This window comes from Alosa sapidissima, chromosome 1, assembly GCF_018492685.1.
Source record: "Alosa sapidissima isolate fAloSap1 chromosome 1, fAloSap1.pri, whole genome shotgun sequence".
In the NCBI taxonomy this organism is placed as follows: Eukaryota; Metazoa; Chordata; class Actinopteri; order Clupeiformes; family Clupeidae; genus Alosa; species Alosa sapidissima.
Window position 1 is genome coordinate 29,174,784 of NC_055957.1, and position 7,329 is coordinate 29,182,112.

The window sequence follows — 7,329 nt, forward strand, 5'->3', positions numbered from 1 at the left end:
TCAACCCAAGGCCTAATTCTTATTATTAGATATACTTTCTGCGTACAGCCCGTCGCTAGTCTAACCACAGGAAGTAGTCCTTTTCTCTGCAAGTACTGAGTGCGACAGTGTGACAGCACACCACAACCTACTGTAGAGGGGCTGCAGGTGGGGTCTGACAAGTTGAAGCAGAGAGGTGTTTATAATGCTCAGTTCTGTGGGAAGGAAAAGTACATTGTAAATGAATAGAATGTATGTGGCCTGTGGACTAATGCAGGGGTCCTCAACTTTTCTGCTTTAAGACCCACCCATTCATACTTCTAACAGGGACCATTAAAAAGATGCCCAGTTTGGGCTAGATTTTTTCTGTAGCTGAAGTCTGTTTTCTTTTCTTTTGAAGTAGTCAACCAGCTTACCAGCTAGAGTTTGGTGTCTTGTTTCCTGATTATGCTTCAGTTTTGAAGGCTTCAGCATTCATTTGGCATTGTTAAGCCACACTCAACACATTTGGCTTTGGGCTCAACATCATTACCTCCATTGACAAAACCATATCTCGTGCCATCCGGATTGTATATTCATAGAACCTTAGTAGTTCTTGGTGAAATATTAAGCCTATCCCTAGCATTGACATTTCACTTCAGGAAATTTTCCATTTTTCACTATCCAGACCTGATCCTCAATTCCTTTCTTGATTCCTTGTCTGCCCTGAGCAAGTGGTGTTTAAACCGCCAAAGTCTCTGGATGAAGAGGGGGTCACCTACCATGCTGGCTCCTTGGAGAAACTCTTGCTCCTCTTTCAGAGTCGCTCACTTGTGGGTTAATGTCTCTATTTTGGAAGGCCAAACTTTAATGGCCTGCAGCCCGGTGCTCACATTCAGTGGGAAAGAAAGGCTTTTTGTGGGGGGATTCCACCACATCATGAATGTGTATAGTTTATATATCTGGGCTGAAATAATCATTTGGGACAGGTCTACAAATGTAAATTATGACTGTGCCTTTATTATCTTCTGCAGGACAGTAGCTGGTTATTTTTTGGCAATGCCATCTGTAACATTTACATTTGTCCATAAGGGGTGCTGTGTAGCTATGCAAGGATCAAGCTGCCCCAAACTGATCTCTGGCTATGAGAAGTTCCGGCCTCAAAGCTGAGTGTATTCTCACTGCAATGAAGCGCTCATACAGGAAGCAGGAGGTTCACAGCGAGCATGTTTAGAGAGCGTAGGTGGTAATGTAGGTGTCCGGAACCGTGTATGTCAATGTGTGGCTAGATAGGACACATCTGTTGTTATAATAGTAAAGGCCTGAAAAAAAGATTCTTGAGTCTACTTTGTAGAAAGTAAAGTGTATAGGGCTGAGACGACGTAATTGACTAGACTACATTAATTCGTCAATGTGAATCATTTGTGTCAACTCGTCACAACGTAGATTTATTAACGCACCAATGATGATCTAGGCTACATCTCCATTTAAACCAAATGTTTTAGAGCGCACTTTGAGAGATGTATTCTGACATTCATTCTGTGCGATGGATGATTTACCAACGTTACGTCTGATACAGTTTTGCCTATGGCTATACATGTGTGAGACTGAGACGTTTGTTTGTTTGAAGTGCTTGTTTAGGGTGTGAGAGGTGAATCGATGTGCTTTGATTCCAGCTTGGTAGTTGTAGTCTATGCGATTAAACAGCATGTGTGTGTGGGAACTATCCAAACAATGATAACACTTCAATGATAACACTTTCATTATGGCTGCTTTAGCCACACACCTTCAGCTATTCCAGCTACCTTCAGCTTCTCTTCAGTGGGTCCCATTTAGAAGTGGCCACTTCATTCTCGCTTTCTGTGATTCACGCAGCTGGGTGAAATGTATTACAACTTTTCGCCAAGAGGTGGCAGCTAAAGTCCGCTTGATACTGATACATAACGGACGCAGCTCTCAACTTGGCCCGTTAAAATGTGAACAGTCTAGCGACGCATTTTTTTGAAGGCCCTTTTGGACATGTCAGTTATCACTGGTTAGATGTAAAACTGCATTTCGTTTTAGACTATTGGTATTTAATTTGTGCATTGACAATAAAGTTGAATATCATATGAACTAAAGATGACTAAAATCGTGCATATGTAGAAGTAGAAACATTCACAAAAATCCATGGCATGACCTCTCTTCTTGATAGCTGTTGAAAACAGCATGGAAATGACAGGGATTGTTTTGTTTGTTAATAAATAAATAAATAAATAAATAAATACATGAATGTAAAACTGATACCTTCTGCTTTCCCCAAATACAATGTAGCCTACAGTTGTACATGACCTTTCATCAGTCCAGTTGCAATGGATGAACTGTGATGAACTACCCTACTTGTGATTGTTTAGAGATTTTAAAGTTTTTATAACAATGCTACAAATTTTTTGGCTAGTGCTACAAATCTATTCACCTTCGCAGTGCCAGTAGCTACTTGCTGTGTGGCCTGCACACATACACACACAGGCATGCCAAACAAGCATACACAAAAGTTTCAAGAGTGGGGGATGGAGTAGAAGATGGATACAAATTGATTAGTGTGATTTATGTTCACGGAATGGATGTACAGGACTGAGCGGCGGTCATATTTTGTACCGCTATGCAGTACATCTAGTTATTGTGGTTATAATAGGCAAATTGAAAAGATAACTGTTAGATTAATCAATAAAAAAGCAATTACTAGTCGTAACCTCAGTCTAGCTATAAAGATAGCAAATGATGTAGGTGGCTTTGAAGATGTAGACCCGGCTGTCTGAACAAATGACTTGGTGGTTGGCTTTAAGAATATACGGCCTGTCTTGTCAACTGAAGACTTAATCGGTGGAATAAAGGATGTAGGGTCCCAGCTTTGAACAGGTGGCATAGTGTCTAGGCCCCTGTCCTGAACAGGAGAGTTGGTGGTTGGCTTTAAAGTTGTAGAAGATGTAGACCCGACTGTCCAACCCAACCGACTGTCTGGACAGGTGTCTTGAGGGTTGATTCTAACAATGTAGACACACACTTAAACTTAGTAAGAAAGCTGTAATAAGAGGCAGTTTTGTAAATAACTTCATTGTTACATTTTGATAGTTGTATTTTCTTTTGTTGCAGTGACATGACTTAGAACTTACCTGGCTCAAATGGTAATGAACAAATTAAGTGGTTGACGATGTAAACGACTTGGTGGTAGGCATTGAGGTTGTAGACACCCTTATGGAAACAAGAGGCTTTGTGGGTGTAGATTTTTTGTTGTCTCTCTCATCAAGGTATTTCTTGGCTCTCCAAGATGCCCCTGGATCTGAACATATGGTTTTTCCCTTCACAGTAAAAAATCTGTAATAAGAAAAGCAGTTTTGTAAAGAACTTCATTGTCACATTTTGATTTTCTTAAGTTGCAGTGGCATGACCTAGAACTTACCTTATAGCCTTGGGGGAACAGAATGGACGTTCCACGGAGTTTTATCATTCTCAGTGTCTTTGACACTTTCATACAGGGACAATCCAGTACCTGAATGGCTGTTGATAACATTACTTATTAGGAAAGACACTTCATTACAAAAAAACACTACTGAACATGATGATTAATCTGTATTGGTAGACATAAATTAACATTGGCTTGACATAGATGCGTTTTTCCCCATTATTTATAAATGGACACTTTTCTTACACTGAACTGACCTAGTATCTCAAATGGAAAAAAAGAGAAGAAAACGCCTCTTGTTGCAAATTCAGTCATCACACCTCAAACATGGTTTGAATGCCAGATGATATAACACATCAGTGTTTATGCTTATGGTATATTTGGCAGTCGTGTTTGTCCAAAGTGACTTACAGTATATGAACTGCATTAGTTTAAATGAATAGTTTCAAATAAGGTTGAAATCTCTACATTAAAGATGCTATATGTAATGTAACAGGGACAGGGTGAATCTCCCATGTATGAGGATGATTAAACTAGTTCACAGGCTTTTCAAATGAATGAATGGAGAGGCAAAAGTATAATAAAATAGTCTTTATTTATCTGTCTTTTTATGTCAATGATAAATATGAATTATACAAGTAATTAGAGGAAATACACAAAACAAACAAACACACACACACACACACAATTGGTACTTTATTGCTACCAAAGTACGTGAAATAGGCTTCTAACAATTGGAGTATTGGGGCAGCCGTGGCCTACTGGTTAGCACTTCGGCCTTGTAATCGGAGGGTTGCCGGTTCGAACCCCGACCAGTAGGCATGGCTGAAGTGCCCTTGAGCAAGGCACCTAACCCCTCACTGCTCCCCGAGCGCCGCTGTTGTTGCAGGCAGCTCACTGCGCCGGGATTAGTGTGTGCTTTACTGTGTGCTCACTGTGTCCTGTGTGTGTTCACTAATTCCCAGAGTCAAATGCAGAGACCAAATTTCCCTCACGGGATCAAAAGAGTATATACTTATACTTAGACCTTAGCTCTGACAAACTAAACACCAATAAAATGAGTTAAGCTTCTAGGATGCAACGCTGCAATTCATGATCATTCCAACAACCAGTATGAAATCTAAAACACAGCACTGCAATTCTTGGTAACACTTTATAATAACTACACACAATTCATCATTTATGAAGCCTTTGTTACTTATTAGTTAATGGTTTGTTGATCATTAGTAATTTCTAATTTATCATCAGTAAAGTTCACACAGTTATAAATAGTTTTTTCATAGTAAATAAGCCTATGTCTAAAATATGTATAAATTATTGTTAATAATAATGTTAATAAATGATGCAATAATATGTTTTTAATTAAGTAATATTTCCATTATTTTACAGTTGATACATACACATGCACTAATGATTAGTTAGGTTAGTTACAAGTGGTTAGTTAATGATATTTTGTGAGCTCATCTAAAGTGAGGACATTTTATGCCTTGCAACACATTTACAAATTAATTATAAAGTTTACACTTGCATTTATTCATTTAGCCGACACTTTCACCAAAAGCGGCTTACACATGTCAATGAAATTACAGTAAAGGGCAAGGCCACATTGGTGGACGCCGGGGCTTGAACCCCCAACTTTATGGGTTACTGCATGTTAACCCGGCTCCCTATCCACTACATTACCTCTGTACAGTAGAATTACAACAGTCAATTAAAAAATAAAATAGATATGCGTGTTTACTATGAACAAACCATTTTTAACTGTGTGTAAACATGATTTACAGATGAGAATTAGGAATAATGCTTTACAAACGAAGAATACAGCATTTAATAATAGTTTACAGATGTTTAATAACAGTGTGTAGTAGAAGAGTGTAGTAGAGAGTTTTTATCTGGGCCAAGGTAGTGTAGTGTATAAGGAGCTGGACTAGCATGCAGTAGCCTGAAAAGTTGGGGGTTCGATTCCCGGCTTTCACTGTTATGTCAATGGCCTTCAATTTAATTGACATGTGTACGTCACTTGTCTGAATGTAATCTTTACAACTCGTTTGAAAATGTGTTGCAAGGCATAGAAAGTCCTCACTTTAGATAAGCTCACAAAATATCATTAACTAACCACTTTAACTCCTGAGTTAATCATGAATTATAGTATTAGGAAGTGGTTTATAAAATATGTATCCTCACCCTAACTAATCATTAGTGCATGTGTATGTAACAACTATTAAATAATGGAAATATTACTTCATCAACAAAATATTATTGCATAATTTATTAAGTATTAACAATAATTCATAAACATATCTTAGATATTATATACTATGAACAAACCATTTATAACTGTGTGTACAAATACTTTATTTATGAGAATTAACATAGGAACAATGCTTTACAAATAATGAACAAAGCATTTTGTAATAGTTTGCATCTGGTAATAAGAAAATGATTTCATTATAAGTGGTTGTTTCATTACATATTATGTATAAATCATATACTTACAAACATATTTTTTGGATAGGATTATTTACTATGAACAAACCATTTATAACTGTGTGAACAAATGCTTTACTGATGATAAATTGTGTATGAACAAGAAATTACTAATGATGAACAAACCATTAACTAATAAGTAACAAAGGCTTAATAAATTATGAATTGTGTGTAGTTATTATAAAGTGTCACCCAATTCTTAGTTTCACTCCAAGCATACATCACACTATTAAGAAAAGATTGGAGACACATTAGACCACTTGGTGTAAGGAGCAGGGCTGTTTCCCCGAAAACGCTCACTCTTAGCGCGCTAAGACGACTCAAAAGTTGTTTTTGTTCCTAAGTGTGTTCCCCGAAGTGTTCCTTAGGAAGCTTCTTAACACGCTGCCTCTTACGTTCAACGTTACAACGTTACAAAGTATAGTCTATAGTATACTACTTAAACGGCACCGACAATCAAAACATCCAGTGGAAACTAGATGGCAGAAGTGTGTAGGCCAATCTGCCCACCAGCCTCTTCTACTTCGCTACCTACAGATGTTTTACCGGTATGATATTTCGAAACGCCATGTTATTTCCCATAGACAATCGACGCCAGGAAGTTGGATGGATACGGAAGTTACGGAGGCGGGACTTATTCTGGAGAGGTCTATACCCCACCCCCTACAAATTCTCTGCCACAGCCTATGTTGACATTTTTCTAATTTAAACCGAGTGATTAATGCTGGCATTGCCATTGTCATCTGCAAAAACCTAAACCTATTGCAAGTATATAAAACATTTTACTGAAGCCGACCAATATGTGCCATTATTTATGTTTAATATCTATGTTGGAAAAAATATATAGCCTGGATGAATGTCTGGGTATTGCAATTGATATTAATTGTCTCGTGGTTTAACGGCAGCGCGTCAGTGCACTATGGACTCGACCGGAGTTCGCATCCTATTCCTTCTTTTTATCTCTGAGTAAGAGTAGTCCTACGAGACACAACAATAGGTTTTGACCATACATATGTATGTATATAGTACATATAGTAAAATGTGAAAAACATGACTTAGATTGCAGGAATCTTTAAATGTTAGCAACGTGGATTGCATGTTGCCTACATGTGACATCAACCCAAGGCCTAAATCTTATTATTAGACATCATTTCCGCTTAGAGCCTGTTGCTAGTCTAACCACAGGAAGTAGCACTTTGCTCTGCAAGCGTTCAGTGTGATAGCACACCACAACCTAGATGGGCAGGTGGGGTCTGAAAAGTTGAGGCAGAGAGGTGTTTATAATGCTCTGTTCTGTGGGAAGGTAAAAGTACATTGTAAATGAATGCCTAGACTTTGTCCTCAATTGTGCAGAACCATTTGAGAGCATGGATCGATTATGAGGCATGGGGTCCCTTGGCAGAGATGTGAAAAGACGTTTTTGAAAAATAACTCCTTGAATG